We start from the raw sequence: 17,712 nt of genomic DNA, 5'->3' as shown, positions 1-17,712 counted from the left end.
AAGAAAGTGGTTAACCAGTGACAAGCGAGGTCTTCCAAGCAGAAATCAAAGTTATCGTGACAAGTGAGGGAATAGTAGACTTCAAGGCCAAGTCCAATGACTTAAGTCAGGAAAAAACAGCATGCACACTAAGTGGATGGCAATTAATGTGCTTTGGAATTCATGAGAAACACAAAGGTGCAGTACACGCCAACACAAGAGCATGATGCAACAGATGGAGGGTGTTAGGTGGACGGATCAAAGGTATTTTCGGTGAAACACAAAAGTTGGTAAATGTCGGTTCATGAGCAATGCAACAGATAGAAGGTATTGGGTCTGAATGGATCAAAGGTATTTTTTGTGATAAAGGTGACATAAAAAGTGGTCAGTCAATAAACAGGAAAGGTCTTTCAAGTTGAAACTAAAGTTATCATAGGAAGTGAAGGAGCAATCGCCTTCAAAGTCAAGGCCACAAACCAACCACCATATTTATAAACTCACACGTTTTCTTTGTTTGAAACAGGGACGAAAATTGTTTCCAAATCAAAGCTTGGAAGTTTGATTTTTCTTTTCAAGTGTCATGCCCAAATTTTGTCAGCACAAAGCCGGTTGGAGAAGGGGAAAGGAAAATTTGTTCGATCTGTAGGAACTCTCAATAAGGAAAAGCATGGTTCAGAGGCAATGAATTTTATCCGTTCTGCAGAGATCCTCCAGAAAGAAAGCATGGCTCAAGTAAGTTCATTCTCGGCTCTTCAGGACCCTCATGGATAATGGGATTTAGTTTTAAGTGTTTAGGACCCTCCTGAAAAATGGGACTTAGTTTAAAGTTCAAAACAATCATGAGTAGTAAGATATAGCATAAATGTACCCCAAAAGAACATAAGTTGGTTTCAAAATTTTTGTTCTGGAGATAGGATTTAGTTTTAAGTGCTTAGGACCCTCCTGGAAAATGGGACTTAGTTTAAAATTCAAAACAATCATCAGTAGCAAGATCTGGCATAAATGTATTACAAAAGAATATAAGTTGGTTTCAAAATTTTCATTCTGGAGATAGAATTCAGTTAGGAGTTGTCAGGACCCTCCTGGAAAATGGGACCTAGTTTAAAATTTAAAACAGTCATGAGTAGTAAAATCTAGCATAAATGTACCCCAAGAAATATAAGATAATTTTAAAGTTCGCATGTGGGAGATAGGATTCAATTAGGAGTTTTCAGGACCCTCCTGAATAATGGGACCTAGTTTTAAGATTGTTGTTAGATAACAAGATGTAGCGGAAGTAATACCTTTAGAAGATATAATTTAGATAAAAAATTATCGTTTAATTAAGAGTTGTCAGGACCCTCCTGAATAATGGGACCTAGTTTTAATATTGCCATTAGATAACGAGATTTAGCGTAAGTTATGTTATAGGGTAATATAATTCAGCCGTAAAGAAATGTCACTCTTAGGATAAAACTTGACTTTTGATTTTCAGGACCCTCATGGATAATGGGGAATAGTTTAAGACCCTCTTAGATAACAAGATTTAGCAGAAGTCATACCTTTAAAACATATAGCTTAGATTTAAAACTGTCGTTTAGTTAAGAGTTGTCAGGACCCTCCTGGATAATGGGATCTAGCATTCAAATTCAGCAATCAGGCGCCCACCTGGAGAGCAAGGGAATACATTCAAGTTCAGCAATCAGGCGCCCACCTGGAGAGCATGGGAACACATTCAAGCACAGCAGTCAGGAGCCCGCCTGGAGAACAAGGGAGTACAATTTAAGTTTTAGCTTTCAAATTCTTGGTTTGTCTATTTTGAAGTCAGGAGCCCGCCTGGAGAGCATGGGAATACTTTCAAGTTCAGCAATCAGGAGCCCACCTGGAGAGCATGGGAACACATTCAAGCGCAGCAGTCAAGAGCCCGCCTGGAGAACAAGGGAGTACAATTTAAGTTTTAGCTTTCAAATTCTTGGTTTGTCTATTTTGAAGTCAGGAGCCCGCCTGGAGAGCATGAGAATACTTTCAAGTTCATCAATCAGGAGCCCACATGGAGAGCATAGGAATACTTTCAAGCACAGCAGTCAGGAGCCCGCCTGGAGAATAAGGGAGTACAGTTCAAGTTTTAGATTTCAAATGCTTATTGATATTTGGTAATGTGGTTCGTTTTACACTTACATATGTGCCCAGATACCCAAACTGGGGCAGAAAATTTTCTTTGTTTTGTCTATTTTGAAGTCAGGAGCCCGCCTGGAGAGCATGAGAATACATTTCAAGTTTAGTAGTCAGGAGCCCGCCTGGAGAGCATGGGAATACATTCAAGTTTAGCAGTCAGGAGCCCGCCTAGAGAGCAAGGGAATACAATCCAAATTTTGGTAATCAGGCATCCACCTGAAAAGGGAAAGCATCTCAGATTGCAATTGAAGTCAGCAACAAAAGAAGCTCGTGGCAAGAACGCGAGTCAACAGTTCGAGGCGATCAACAGAAGTTAGTCACAGTAAAGAAAAAAGAGAGAAAGGCAAAAAGTTAATCCAAATGCAGAAGTTGATGAAAGATGTGGGCTACTCAAGACATGGCTGAGGTCACAAGTACTGCATGCCCAGTTTGATCCGAAAAGCTGAAGAAGAACGAGCTAGCGCCTGTAGCTAACGAGCGCCAAGGTTCAAATCTAAAGTCTGCATGAAGAACCATTCAAGACTCAAGATCAAGCTTCAGAAGACTTATAGATAGGAATCTTGTAACTCGTAGTTGAAAGGCTTAGTTAGTCTTTTTCATTTGATTTTGATGTAATAACAGGAACCGCGGACCGGAATCTCGACGGCACCTCAATCGACTCTCGAACTCATCACTCCATCACTTCATCCACTTCTGAACTACACGCGACCTGATTCCCTTATAACCCGGGATATGTAGGTTGTCCAAAACCAGGACTCGGTTGCACCTTTTCTTTTTATTTTATTCCACTTTTGAATAACGATATGGTCAAAAATTAGGCACATGGTTCACTTTATCTTTAGGCAAAGAGGGGCAGCTGTGAACACCTAATTTTGACCGTATTTGAATTTTTTCCCACTTATCTCTCCAATACCTCACTTCTCACCCATCTTTCCCACTTTCCCTTGTCCCCTATGCTGGTCCCCACACTCTCTTTTATTTCCTCACATCCATCCCCTTTGTTCTCCACTCACAATCCCACATCCCCACTCCATTCCACTCATAATTATACTAAGCCAATTCCCATTTTCCTCCACTCAAAACCCACGTTCTCCACTCCAAATGGGAAGAACAAAAAATTACCAATTTTCTTCTATATAAAGAGACAACAAAGACTTAGTGGGGGGGGAGAAAAACAATAATTCAAGTAAGAAGAAACGAGAGGAGAAGTTCAAAATACAGAGACGAAAAAAAAGGGATGACTTCTTCTTAACGGAGAAAGAGGGTATACACTCGATATACGGTCAGTATACATTCTATATACACTAGAGATACTCTCGATATACACTAGATATACAAAGGAAGCCAACGAAAAGAGGGTCTTCTTCCTCCTAAAAATTCTACATCTAGAAATTAACATACACCATGAAAGAGCCATGAGAGCTCATCTTTTCCACCTGAATAACACCCTATAAAACACCCCAAAGTCCTAGCCAAAACCCAACTAAAATACAATGAAATTCTAGTGTGTAATCACAGTCGAAAAACCCATGTGAAACGTCACTGCTTCAGCCGCATACCCGCCAGATCTCTCACCAGTTTCGTCCGCACTGTCGTCGTTTCCCATCTCTCATCCATTTCTGCTTCAACCTGAAGCTAGCTCCTAAACCACCCTTTAACGCCACAAAACAGCCCCAAGGTCTTTGAAAATCCAAGCCGTCGTTGAGGCGGTCGCCGTCTGAGGTTTCGTCGATGAGATCGACGATGTTTGGTTATAGCGATTTGCTGTATAGGTTGGAGGAGGATTGTTATCATCATATCAAATAAGTACTTTGCTTTGCAATACTACAGGTTCTCTTCCTTGTGTTTATTTTATCTCATATTCATTTTACTTGTTTGGTGAAAGATCTTGATTATATTTTGCTTCTCTGTATTGGTTTTGTTCATGTAATTCGCATGGTATGGGTGTTTCATCTTTTATTTTGTGTGTATGGTAGCTTTTAGGAGTGGACGAAATACTCCTAGCTAGGTTGAACAAACATAAAAGGGACTATCTCATGACTGCCATTCATTTTCGTACAGTTTTAGCACTAGTCAATAATTTTTACACTATAAGACTTCCTCGTTGAATGGATTTAACTATTTGTGTTAAGTTAGGAAATGAGTTCTTCTTTTTGGTTGAGTAATAGTAAGTACTATTGTTAGTGAATTATCGTTTTTTTAGTTTTAATCCTTTGTCCATTGTGGTAAATAAATCATCTTTGAAGGAAGTGTATAATTCATTTTACAAGGGGCAATTTTCACAGAGCTGTAGTACAAAGTTGGCTCGAGAATAAAAAGTATATTTTGCAGCCTTGTTTTGTGATTTAATCACTCTTTAATTTACTGTTGTTCTTGATATGTGTATATAAGTAATATAGAGTAAATAATGTTTTTAGTTTGCTTTAGGCACGTTAATTATATAATTATCATGGCTACTAAAATTCGGGAGTACATTTCATGTGGCCCGGTTCTAATTTCCAACAATGTTATATAAAATATGTCATGAACCAAGGGTGCATTTTATGTAGCGTGGTTTATGATGTGTTTTAAATAACTTTGAATTTTTTCCGAAAATATTAAAAGTGGCTAAAATATTAGTAGTATTTTTTGCTTTTTGCTTTTTGCTTTTTTGCTTTTTGCTTTTGTTTTTTGCTTTTGCTTTTGCTTTTTGCTTTTAGTACCAATTATGGGTCTGTATGATCCATTTCACGTTAGGACCATTTTGAAAGATCACTAAATGAAAAAAAGTGTTAGAATAAGATTTTAATTTAATCCCAACAATTCATCTCATATATTTTGTTTTAGTAGCCTCTTTGTTAATTAATTTCACATTGAGACTTTGGTACAAAAGCATCTGCACTATGTTGATTCGTACTTGTTCATTATATTGTAGTAATTCATATGTGGGGATGTATATTTGTATGATCTCAAGAAAAAGAAAAGGAAAATAGTCATACTTAATTACTTATCTAATTAATACCACTACTACTGCTGCTTGTAATTCAAAATAAGAAAAAGAAGATTAACGCAATAGATGGTTGATTAGTCATGAATATCGTTGGTTGATTTGTCCATGTGGTTATCTAATTTAGGAATAATAATAATTCAAGAACATCGTAGTTTGCTTTAGGCTCGATTTAGACTAGTATTGTGATTATGTATACGTTCCCGTAACATAATTGCGATTTTAATTCCAAAAAGTAACTCGAGGGATGTGTTCATGCAACTTCAACCAAACCTTTCTTAATATAAATAAACCAAGCGTTATTAATTGTGGACACGTTTGCGTGACATGATTTTTTGACGCGCCAAAAGAAAAGAGTATACGTATGCGTAACTCAATTCTTTAATTACAAACAAATCAAGTGATTAAAAGCGGTAAAAGGTAAATGCACATAGGTTTTAAAATAAGTAATTAGGCAATTTTAGCCAAGTATAAATCATTAAGCGACCGTGCCAGAACCACGGAACTCGAGAATGCCTAACACCTTCTCTCGGGTTAACAGAATTCCTTACCCGGATTTTTGTGTTCATAGACCATTAAATAAGATTCGACTTCCTCGATTCGGGATTTTAACCGGTGACTTGGGATACCATAAATTATTCCAGGTGGCGACTCTGAAATTATTAAATAATCCCATTTTGAATAATGTTACTTTAATTGGAAAAACTCCCTTATATACCTTCGGGTGTAGGAAAAAGGAGGTGTGACAGTATCTAGCTTATGTGAGAGATGTCAATATTGATACCCCTTCTATTGACTCAGTCCCTGTAGTACGGGATTATCCTGATGTGTTTCCAGCTGATCTTCCAGGCATGCCGCCTGATAGAGATATTGATTTTGGCATTGATCTGTTGCCGGGCACTCAACCTATTTATATTCCTCTGTATCGTATGGCTCCTCCTGAGTTGAAGGATCAGTTACAGGAATTGTTGGATAAGGGTTTTATTCGGCCTAGTGTATCACCTTGGGGTGCTCTTGTCTTGTTTGTGAAGAAAAAGGATGGTTCTATGCGTATGTGTATTGATTATTGCTAGTTGAACAAGGTTACAGTGAAGAACCGTTATCCTTTGCCTTGTATTGATGATCTGTTTGACCAGCTTTAGGGCGTACGGGTGTTTTCTAAGATTGACTTGCGCTCAGGGTACCATCAGTTGAAGATTCGGGAGCCAGATATCTCAAAGACTGCTTTCAGGACTCGGTATGGTCATTACGAGTTCCTTGTTATGTCATTTGGGCTGACCAATGCCCCAACAACCTTTATGCATTTGATGAACAGTGTGTTTCGGTCGTATCTTGACTCGTTCGTCATTGTCTTTATTGATGATATTCTGGTGTATTCCCGGAGTCGGGAAGATCATGAGCAACACCTGAGGACTGTGCTTCAGACTTTGAGAGAGAAGAATTTATATGCTAAGTTCTCGAAATGCGAGTTTTGGTTGGATTCAGTGGCATTCTTAGGCCATGTTGTATCGAGTGAGGGTATTCAGATGGATCCGAAGAAGATAGAGGCCATGTAGCCCAGACCATCCTCAGCTACCGAGATCCGTAGTTTCCTTTATTTTTCTGGTTACTACCATCGTTTTGTAGAGGGGTTTTCATCGATTGTAGCCCCTATGACCAGGTTGACCCAGAAGGGTGATCCGTTTCAGTGGACGGAGGAGTATGAGGCAAGCTTTCAGAAGCTCAAGACAGCTTTGACCACAACCCCTACCTACAGGTTCGGGGTCTTATACGGTCTATTGTGATGCCTCGAGGGTTGGCCTCCGTGCGGTGTTGATGCAGGACGGTGGGGTAATTGCCTACGCGTCCATACAATTGAAGATACATGAGAAGAACTACCCTGTTCACGACCTTGAGTTAGCTGCCATTGTTCACGCCCTAAAGATTTGGCTCTATTACTTATACGGTGTTCCCTGTGAGATTTATACTGACCATTGGAGCTTGCAGCACTTGTTCAAGCAAAAGGATCTAAATTTGCGCTAGAGGAGGTGGTTAGAGTTGCTAAAGGACTACGATATCACTATTTTGTATCACCCGGGCAAGGCCAATGTGGTGGCCGATTCTTTGAGTCACCGGGCAGAGAGTTTGGGGAGTTTGACTTATTTATCAGGATCGGAGAGGCCTATGGAGATGGATGTTCAGGCCTTAGCCGGTCAGTTTGTGAGATTAGATCTTTTGGAGCCCAGTCGGATTCTAGCCTGCGTGGTTTCTCGGTTTTCCTTATTTGATCGTATCAGGGAGCGAGAGTATGATGACCCTCATTTGTTTGTCCTCAAGGACAAGGTTCAGCACGGTGATGCTAGGGATGTGGCTATTGGTGATGATGGGGTATTGAGGATGTAGGGTCGGATTTGTGTACCCAATGTTGATGGCTTCGGGAGTTGATTCTGGAGGAGGCCCATAGCTCGCAGTATTTCATTCATCCGGGTGTTGCGAAGATGTATCAAGATTTGAGGCAGCACTACTGGTGGAGGCTGATGAAGAATGATATAGTTGGATTTGTAGCACGATGCCTCAACTGTCAACAGGTGAAGTATGAGCACCAGAGACTGGGTGGGTTGCTTCAGCAGATAAAGATCCCGGAGTGGAAGTAGGAGCGAATCACCATGGACTTTGTAGTTGGGCTCCCACGGACTTTGAAGAAGTTTGATACTATTTGGGTGATTGTGGATCAGCTGACCAAGTCCTCTCATTTAATTCCTATGTCTACTACTTACTCTTCGGAGCGGTTGACGGAGATTTATATCCGAGAGATTGTTTTTCTGCATGGTATTCTAGTTTCCATCATTTTGGATAGAGGTACTCAGTTCACATCACGGTTTTGGAGGGCCGTTCAACATGAGTTGGGTACTCGGGTAGAGTTGAGTACAATATTTCACCCTCAGACGGACGGATGGACATTCCGAGCGCGCTATTCAAATTCTTGAGGATATGCTCCGTGCGTGTGTGATTGAGTTTGGAGGGTCTTGGGATCAGTTTTTGCCATTGGCAGATTTTGCTTACAACAACAGCTATTAGTCCAGCATTCAAATGGCACCGTATGAGGCTTTATATGGTAGGCGGTACAGATCTCCGGTGGGTTGGTTTGAGCTGGGTGAGGCCAGACTATTGGGCACAAACTTACTTCAGGATGCTTTGGAGAAGGTTAAGGTGATTCAGGATAGGCTCCGTACAGCCCAGTCCAGACAGAAGAGTTACGCGGACCAGAAGGTTCGTGATGTTTCCTATATGGTTGGAGAGCGGGTTCTGCTTCGGGTATCTCCTATGAAGGGCGTTATGAGATTTGGGAAGAAAGGGAAGTTGAGTCCGAGGTTTATTGACCCTTTTGAGATATTGAGGCGTGTGGGGGAGGTTGCTTATGAGCTTTCCTTACCTCCCAGCTTGGCAGGAGTTCCTACGGTGTTTCTTGTTTCAATGCTCCGGAGGTATCATGGCGATCCGTCACACGTGTTGAATTTCAGTTCAGTCCAGTTGGACAAGGATCTATCTTATGTTGAGGAGCCAGTGGCAATATTGGACAGGTAGGTCATAAAACTGAGGTCAAAGAACATTGCATCGGTGAAAGTTCAATGGCGGGGCCAGCCGGTCGAGGAGGCGACCTGGGAGACCGAGCAGGCTATGCGTAGCCACTACCCTCATCTTTTTTCTACTTCAGGTATGTCTCTATGCTCGTTCGAGGAAGAACGAATGTTTAAGTATAGGAGGATGTGACGACCCGGTCGGTCATCTTAAGAATTTACGCCCCGATCCCCTATTAACTTCTTTCCCCAAGTTTATTTCTGCTAATGTGATTTGCCGGGATTTTCGATTTTGAGTTTCAGAGAGTTTTGGGACACTTAGTCCCTAAATGAGAGTTTAAGTGTTGGAAAGTTGACCATAATCGGAACAGTGTGAAGACTGAATCGGAATAGAAATCCGATGGTTCCATTAGCTCCGTTGGATTATTTTGGGGCTAGGTGCGTGTTCGGATTGTGTTTTGGAGGTCCGTAGCTAATTTAGGCTTGAAATGCCGAAGGTTGAAATTTTGGAAGTTTCTGGTTTGATAGTGAGATTTTGATCCGAGGGTCGGAATGGAACTCCGAGAGTTGCAGTAGTTCCGTTATGTCATTTGAGATGTGCGTGCAAAGTTTCAGATCATTCAGATGAGGTTTGGTAGACTTTTTGATCGAAAATGTGTTTTTAGAGTTTTTTGGGAATTTTTAAGCTTGAATTCGATGAAAAATAGGTGTTTTGATGTTGTTTTGAGCGTTCCAAGGGTTGGAACAAGTTTGAATAATATTTTAGGATTGTTTGGCAGTTGGTTGAGGTCACGAGGGACTCGGGTGTGTTTCGGATGCTCAACAGATCATTTTGAGTTGTTAAAAAGTTGCAGTAATTTGTAGGTTCAGCTGTTGCAGACTTTTCCTCATCGCGATCGCGTGGAGAGTATCTCGATCGCGAAGGCTTAGGCCAGGCTGGGGGAATTTTGCCTTTCGTGTTCGCGTGAAAAGGGATGCGAACACGTAGTTATGAGGAAGGTTGAATCGTGAACGCGTGGGCTAAGCCGCGTTCGCGAAGAAGGAATAAGGCGGCAGAGGTTTGGTCAATAGTTTCTCTACGCGGTCGCATGGAGTCAACCACGATCGCGTAGGTTGAGGGAGTTAAAGCATCGCGTTCGTGGACGGGGTTCCGCATTCGCATAGAGTAATCTGAGGCGCGTGCCATTTTGTTCTTCGCGATCGCGATTAAGGAAATCCTTGGGCAGAATTTAAAACCCAAAATCGAGGGTTTAGACCGTAATTCATATTTTGGACTTGGGAGCTCAGGAGATTTGCGATTTTTGAAGGGATTTTCACCTGGGAAATTTGGGTAAGTGATTCTTACTCGGTTTGGACTAATTTCCATGAATCTACACTTGAATCCATCTTTTAATTTCGGAATTTTGGTAGAAATTGGGGGAAAAGTTCTTAGACCAAGAGATTGAGTTTTGATTGGGTATTTAACATCGGATTGAGATAATTTTGATATGCTTAGACTCGTGAGAGTGAGAGGATTCTGAAAATATAAATTTTACCCGATTCCGAAACGTGGGCCCGAGAGGCGTTTTGGTCATTTTATCTAATTTCGCGTATTAGCTTAGAATTTATTCGTAGTATCAGTTACTTGAAGTGTTATTTACATTATGCAATTGAATTGAATAGATTTGGGCCATTTGGAGTCGAGTACTCGTGGCAAGAGCGTGGTTTCAGGTTGATTTTGAGCCGGTTCGAGGTAAGTGGCTTGTCTAACCTTGTGTGGGCGACCTTCCCCTTACGATTGATATATTTGGTAATTGAAATGCCTTGTACGTGAGGTGACGAGTACGTACTTGTGCTAATTGTTGGAAATCCGATTTTCTTTAAGTACTTACTAGTATGTTTCCTTTCCTGTTTCTATTACTTACACTATTAAGCCTATTGTTAGCTTAGGAAAGCATGTCTAAGTGACTTAATTGCTTCATTTGGTTTAACCTGCCTTACTTGAATTATGTGCAGCATGCTAGGCTAGAATCACTTATTGCCTTAATATGAATTTTGCTATTTCTGTTCATCTTCCTGCTGCTGTTGTGTATTTATTTTGGGACTACGGATGTGGGATTCCGGTAGCTCCCCTTTGTCTGTTTACTTTGGGACTACGGGTTAGATTTTCGGTAGATCCCCCTGCACATTTACTTTGGGACTACGGGTTAGATTCCCGGTAGATCTCCCTGCACATTACTTTGGGACTACGGGTTAGATTCCCGGTAGATCCCCCTGCACATTTACTTTGGGACTACGGGTTAGATTCCCGGTAGATTCCCCTGCACAGTTATATGGAACTACGGGAATGCACCCAGTAGATTCCCCCAGTACTGGGTTTACATTTGGGATTACGGATCGGGATTCCGGTAGATCCCCGCGCATTGATAGTTGGACTATGGGACGAGATCCCGAGAGATCCTTCGGACATATATATGATGGACTACGGGACGGTATCCCGGGAGATCCACTGGATAGTTGTAATTGGGACTACATAACGGTATCCTAGAAGGTGCCCCGGTTGTTATCTCTGTGTTGAGCTGTATTTCTTTCCGTGGCTTGGTTTGTCTTTGTTCTAGTTATTGTTGTTCCGTCAATTCTATGTTATTTCTTACTGTTGCACTTATTTATACTGTTTTATTCTACACTGTTAACCCTTATATTGTATTTAACCTCAGTAGGGCCCTGACCTTCCTCGTCACTGCCCCACCGAGGTTAGGCTTGGCACTTACTGAGTACCGCTGTGGTGTACTCATGCCTCTTCTGCGCATGTTTTTCATGTGTCAATCCGGGTACTTCTACTCAGGCCTACCATCCTTGAGGGAGGTGACTACATAGAGACTTCGAGGTACATCTGCCGCGTCCGTTGACCGAGGAGTCCCTTTCTATTCCAGCCTTTTTAGTATTTAACCCTTCTGTACTTTCTGTTCTTATTAGTCAAATTCCGGAGTTAGAGCTATGTAGTATTTCTTTTTTCTTAGCTTGTGATTCATGGGTTTCCGGTTCTTGGATCTGGATATTGGTTTTGAGATTTATATATGGTGTATGCCGAGCGCCACATTTAAACACTGTTACTACTTTATTTCTGTTTTAAATTGTTTCTTCCGCAAATTTTGGTTTTCTTCCGCTAATTAGGCTTACCTAGTCATAGAGACTAAGTGCCGTCATGACGGTTCACGGAGGACGAACCGGGATCGTGATAATTACTGCATTTGTTATTATTTTTTTCTTTTTCATATCTTAAACAGCTAATGATTCCTACGATGGGGAGGAGCATGAGCGATATGTTAGCCAAATGGTCGAAAATGTCGAACGGTGGCAAGGTGGAAATTGAAGTTTCAGAATGGTTTCAGACCTTGTCAGAAGATGTTATAACGCATATGGTGTTTGGAAAAAGCTATGAAAATGGGAAAGCCATTTTTGAGTTGCAAGCTCGACAATTGGTTTATGCTATTGAATCTTTTCAACAAGTTTTCATCCCCGGATACAGGTATTCCTCGTAAATTAAACTTACATGCACTAATAGCGTAAAATTTGGTGAAAAGAATTGAGGGAATGCTATGAAAATGGGAATGCTATCGTTTAGTAATTTCTCCTCCGATCAGGATAAAAGATCCCATTAAAGCGGCTAATCCCATGCATATTGTATAGATATCTGGTCGCACAAATTGTATAGTATCATAAATAGCCACCCCAAGTATTACCCAGCCCCCAGGATAGTTTATAAACAAATACAGATCTTTGGTCTCATTCTTGATACTGAGATATACCACAAGATGAGTAAGTTGATTCGAAATCTCGCTATCAACCTCTTGGCCTAAAAAAAGTACTTCCTCCGTTCCGCAATAAGTGACCAATTTGCTTTGGGCACACCCATTAAGAAAATACTAGATTCTAGACAAAAGTAGTTAGTATAACTAAATTACCCTTAATTAAATATTGCAATATAGTTAATTTGAGGAGTAAAAGGTTTTTTAGGGATACACACATGAGAGTAATTTTGATAAAACAAATTAAATTATTTCTTGGTTATATAAATGGACACTTTTTTTGGACCAAAATAAAAAAGCAAATTAGTCACTTATTGTGAACCGGAAGGAATAATCTTTCTCGATAAAGTCGGTTGATTAGGGTAAAATTGTATCCCTTAGGAACCGTATATTCGTCTTTTGATGCTACATAGTAATTATGTTGCAATTGACAAGAGGGGTTGCTCTGATGGTAAGCAACCCCCACTTCCAACCAAGAGGTTGCGAGTTCGAGTCTCCCCAAGAGCAAGGTGAGAAGTTCTTGGAGGGGAGGATGTCGATGGTCTATTGGAAACAGCCTCTCTACCCTAGGGTAGGGGTAAGGTCTGCGTACACACTACCCTCCCCAGACCCCACTAAATGGAATTATACTAGGTTGTTGTTGTTGTTGCAGTAGTAGTAATTCTGTTGCAAAATGGCAATTTTGGTATATATAACTCAAACTAAAAAGAGTGTGTATATATACTAAAAAGGTGGGATTATTCAAGTTTATGATATTGTTGAGGAATGCAAGACTATGCTTTTTGCTGGCAAATATACAACGTATAATTTGCTAATGTGGACGACCATTTTATTGGCCATGCATCCTACGTGGCAAGAACTTGCACGTGACGAGGTCTTGAGGGTCTGCGGAGCACGTGATACCCCATCGACGGACGATATTGCAAAGCTTAAGACGGTAAGCATAAAATTTTAATTACAACATCATTTTTGTTTATTTAATTTACCATAGCAATGCATACTTTTGTAAGCCAAGCTCGTGATGATGTAATGATCGCATAAGTTAATTAATTTATTTTCACTCATAGTACAAATGAATAGTTACACTGTTGATGTACAGATTAACTTTTATAAAATTTAATCTGTTATAAAAAAATTATTTGTCTTATTTTTCAAGTTCTATTTGCATAAAAAATTAAACCTTTTCTTTGCTATTTGTACGTCAAGAGTGTAGAGAATTTATTATTATTATTATTAATTAATTAATTATTGGTCTAATTTTAACCTGTTGTAGCTAGCTAGCAGATACCTTGGCCCATTCATTTTTGGATTAACCATTCGGTATTCAGTATCTGTTGATCCGACTAATCCGAATTTGTTGTAAGATTCATTTATTGGAAAACGTTTCATACCATGAATTTTTTCATTCTCAAGACTCGAATCCGAACTTGTCTTAGTTTCTAGGTGATTAGTCCTATTTTCTATAGACGATTAAATTTTACATTATCAGAGTATAGAAGTCAACTTACCAACATGCTCCTACTGTTCTTATGTTCCTATGTCCACAATATGGAGCTCCAATTATCTTCAAGAAATTGCAGTAGCAGACATAAAACTTACCATCTAAATGCGAATACATCAAATAGTTTTCCATATTACAGATTTCCTGTCTCCTATTCAAACCCCTTTAATCTATTTTAGTTATTATCATACTTAATTATAATGTTCTATGATAACTTTTTATAATGCCCTTGATCAAATTTGCGAGACTTGTCATGTTGTTACCTAGAACAATGACAATTAGGTTTGTGAGAATTTTGATCCAAATTTTCCAGTTATGATTCTAATCAGTAAATATGTAGTGATCTTTGTTATATATGTGTGTGTGTGAAGAATGTGATACCGTTTTATTTGACTTGAAATTGTCAAAGTAATTAACAAGTTAATTAGTTTATACTTTAGTTCCAAACACACCTAACACTAGGGCAATAGTGGAATCAGAAATGAATGTTGGTTTGATTCATTAATATATGGACTTCCACGGTGGTAATGGAGTAAACTGTCATACATAAATTAATACAATAACTGAATTAATACCTTGGCAGAACATTTTAAATGAGCGAAGAAATTTGTTTCTTAAATCATTCGACTTTGTTGTAAGTGGTATGAAGACACAGTTCGTAGATACCCAGGGTTAATAAGAGTTGTAATGATAAAAGGAACATTATATTATTTTGCTTGTTTTCTTAATTAAATATTTGAGATATTCGAAAATGATGAAAAAAGGTAACATAATAGATTTTAAAAATATCTATCACAGATACTTTCATCTATGCATGTTCGAAGTAATAAGTGCGTGATATATTGCTATGTGGTAAGATTTTTCACTTAATTGATGAAAAAAGGTGACATAATAGATTTTTATAAGATCTATCACAAATACTTACTTGCATCTATGCATGTTCAAAGTAATAAGTGCTTGACGAATTGCTATGTAGTAAGATTTTTCACTCAACTTATGTGTATATATACACTAGTTTTTGTTGGGGTTTTAAGATATTAATGCCTTATTAATGCTTAAAATAGAGTGAATGGGAAATGGATGGTAAAATAAAATATTTGAGTAATATTTGAGTTTCCTCCTTGATTTTCCCACATAGGAAGAGGAAAAGGTTTTTGATGGGTATATAAGCAATTGCTTCTAGCTCTTAAAGAGTTGAGAAGAAGACAAGCCTCACGCCGTCGTCGTCGTTGCTCGGCTCGACCTCGGATTTGAATTAATTTTTGGACCAAATTTATTTGTTAATAGTAAATATTAACAGAAATGTTATTAAATATTTGTTTTAATAACAAAATATTAATATTAATATTAAATACATTTTAGTTATCCAATATTTAGTTTTTTGTTTTGTAACAGAAAATTAACTACCTTTCAATTTTCCCTCTTTATTGTTGAGTAAATAGCCAATTATGTCATGACATTTATTCTATGACCGTTTTGCAAAAACAGCCATTCTGAAGAGTTGCACCTCTTTAGATTTTAGCCCAACTTTGGCTATAAATACAATTCCATTCTCTCAGATTTTAGATACTAATTTTTGAGTTCTCCTCCTTCTTTCTGCATACTTTTAACTTCAAAGAAAGCATCAATAAGTGTGATTTGCTACCGAACTTTGAGTTTGCTGAAACACTGAGGTTTGAATTACCACTACACCAGTGTGTAATTCGTTCTATCCTGGGAGGAAATAATCCATAACCTTGGGTAATAGGAGGGGATTAAATTCCTTAAGGAAATACAATGAATTCAGTGGGCTCGAATTGGTTTTGTTATTTCATTTACATTTATGTTTATGTTATTTAATTTTTTCCAGAATTGTTTTACAAATACAGATTACTAGCAGTTTTTGGACACGTGTGTTGCACGAGTATCCATATCATATAATACGTATCTTATTCAAGTAAAATACAACAACAACAACAACAATTATCCAGTAAAGTTCCACAAAGTGCGGTCTGGGGAGGGTAATCTGTACGCAGGCCTTACCCCCACCCCGAAAAGGCAGGGAGACTCTTTCCAATAGACCCTCGGCTTAGGAGGACGGAAAGAAATACGAAAAGACAATTCATTAGTAACTTTAATAGAAAACATGAAAGTAGTAGCATAAACATAAAAACTATCAGATAAGTGACATGCAATACCATTAACCAGTATCTAAGAGAAGTGAGCGCTCAACATAGACCGCAAGCCCTCTAAGATCAATCCTATCCAAACTTGCCCCACCCCGGGACTGAAGAATGAAAAGCTCTACTAAGGTCCTACAACCCTGATGCTTGACCTCCAGGCCTTCCTATCAAGAGCCATGTCCTCGGAAACCTGCAGTCTCGTCATGTCTTGCCTAATCACATCTCCCCAATACTTCTTCAGTCGCCCTCTACCTCTCCTCGAACCCACCACTTCCAACCACTCACACCTCCTTACCAGGGCATCAAGGTTCCTTCTTTGCACGTGCCCGAACCATCTGAGCCTCGCTTCCCGCATTTTATCGTCCACCGATGTCACGCCCACCTTCTCCCAAATATCTTCATTCCTAATCCTATCTATCATAGTGTGCCCGTACATCCACCTAAGCATTCTCATCTCTTCTACCTTACTCCTCTGAATATGAGAGTTCTTAACCGGCCAACACTATGCCCTATACAATATGGCCGGTCTAACCACAGCTCTATAAACCTTACCTTTAAGTTTTAGTGGAAATTTCTTGTCATACAAGATCTAGATACAAGCCTCCACTTCATCCAACCCACCCCTATATGATTGGTGACGTCCTCATCAATCTCCCTGCCCCCCTGAATCACCGACTCGAGGTACTTAAAGCTATCTCTCTTGGGGATAATATGAGATCCAAGCCTCACGTCCCCACCTACCTCACTCGCATCAGCGCTAAACTTGCACTCCAGATATTCAGTCTTAGACCTGCTCAATTTGAAACCCTTAGACTCGAGGGTTTGTCTCCAGGCCTCCAGCCTCTCGTTAACATCGACCCTCGTCTCATCAATCAGAACTATGTCATCAGCGAATAACCTACACCATGTCACATCCCCTTGGATATGGTGTGTCAATGCATCCATCACTAAGGCAAATAGGAATGGGCTAAGAGTGTAACCCCATAACAATCGGGAAATGCTCTAAGCCGCCTCCCACAGTCCTAACATTAGTCTTAGAGGGCTCGGATGCGAGTTCCGATGGTTCGGTTAGCTTCGGGAGGTGATTTACGGCTTAGGAGTGTGATCAGAATGGGTTTTGGAGGTTCGGAGTAGAATTAGGCCTGAATTGGCGAAGTTGAGATTTTGGCGATTTCCGATTGATAGGCGAGATTTTGATATATGGGACGGAATGAAATTTCTAGAGTTGTCATAGCTACGTCGTGTCATTTGGGACGTGTGTGCAAAATTTCATGTCATTCGGACGTGGTTTGGTTGGGTTTTTTATCAAAAGCGTATTTCGGAAGATTTTAGAAATTTAGGCTTGAATCCGATGTGTTTTGGTTGATTTGATGTTGTTGGAAGTGTTTTAATGGTTGGAACAAGTTTGAATAAGGTATTGAGATAAGTTTGTGCTTTTGGTTGAGGTCCCGGGGGCCTCGGGGTGATTCCTGATGGTTAACGGAGAGGTTGGAACCTTGTTGCAGCAGTTGATATTGCTGCTTCTGGTATTTCCGCACCTGCGGATTAGGGACCGCAGAAGCGGATTTGGGAAGAATAGTCAGGA

General features: G+C 39.8%; 1 pseudogene; it reads left to right on the top strand.

The window, feature by feature from the left end:
- LOC138871953 (cytochrome P450 734A1-like) overlaps window positions 1-17,712 on the top strand; it is a 59,174-nt pseudogene that overhangs the window by 37,451 nt on the left and 4,011 nt on the right.

Source organism: Nicotiana sylvestris, chromosome 6 (assembly GCF_000393655.2).
Source record: "Nicotiana sylvestris chromosome 6, ASM39365v2, whole genome shotgun sequence".
In the NCBI taxonomy this organism is placed as follows: Eukaryota; Viridiplantae; Streptophyta; class Magnoliopsida; order Solanales; family Solanaceae; genus Nicotiana; species Nicotiana sylvestris.
The sequence above is the reverse complement of the archived record's forward strand: the minus strand, read 5'-3'. Positions and strand labels throughout refer to the sequence as shown.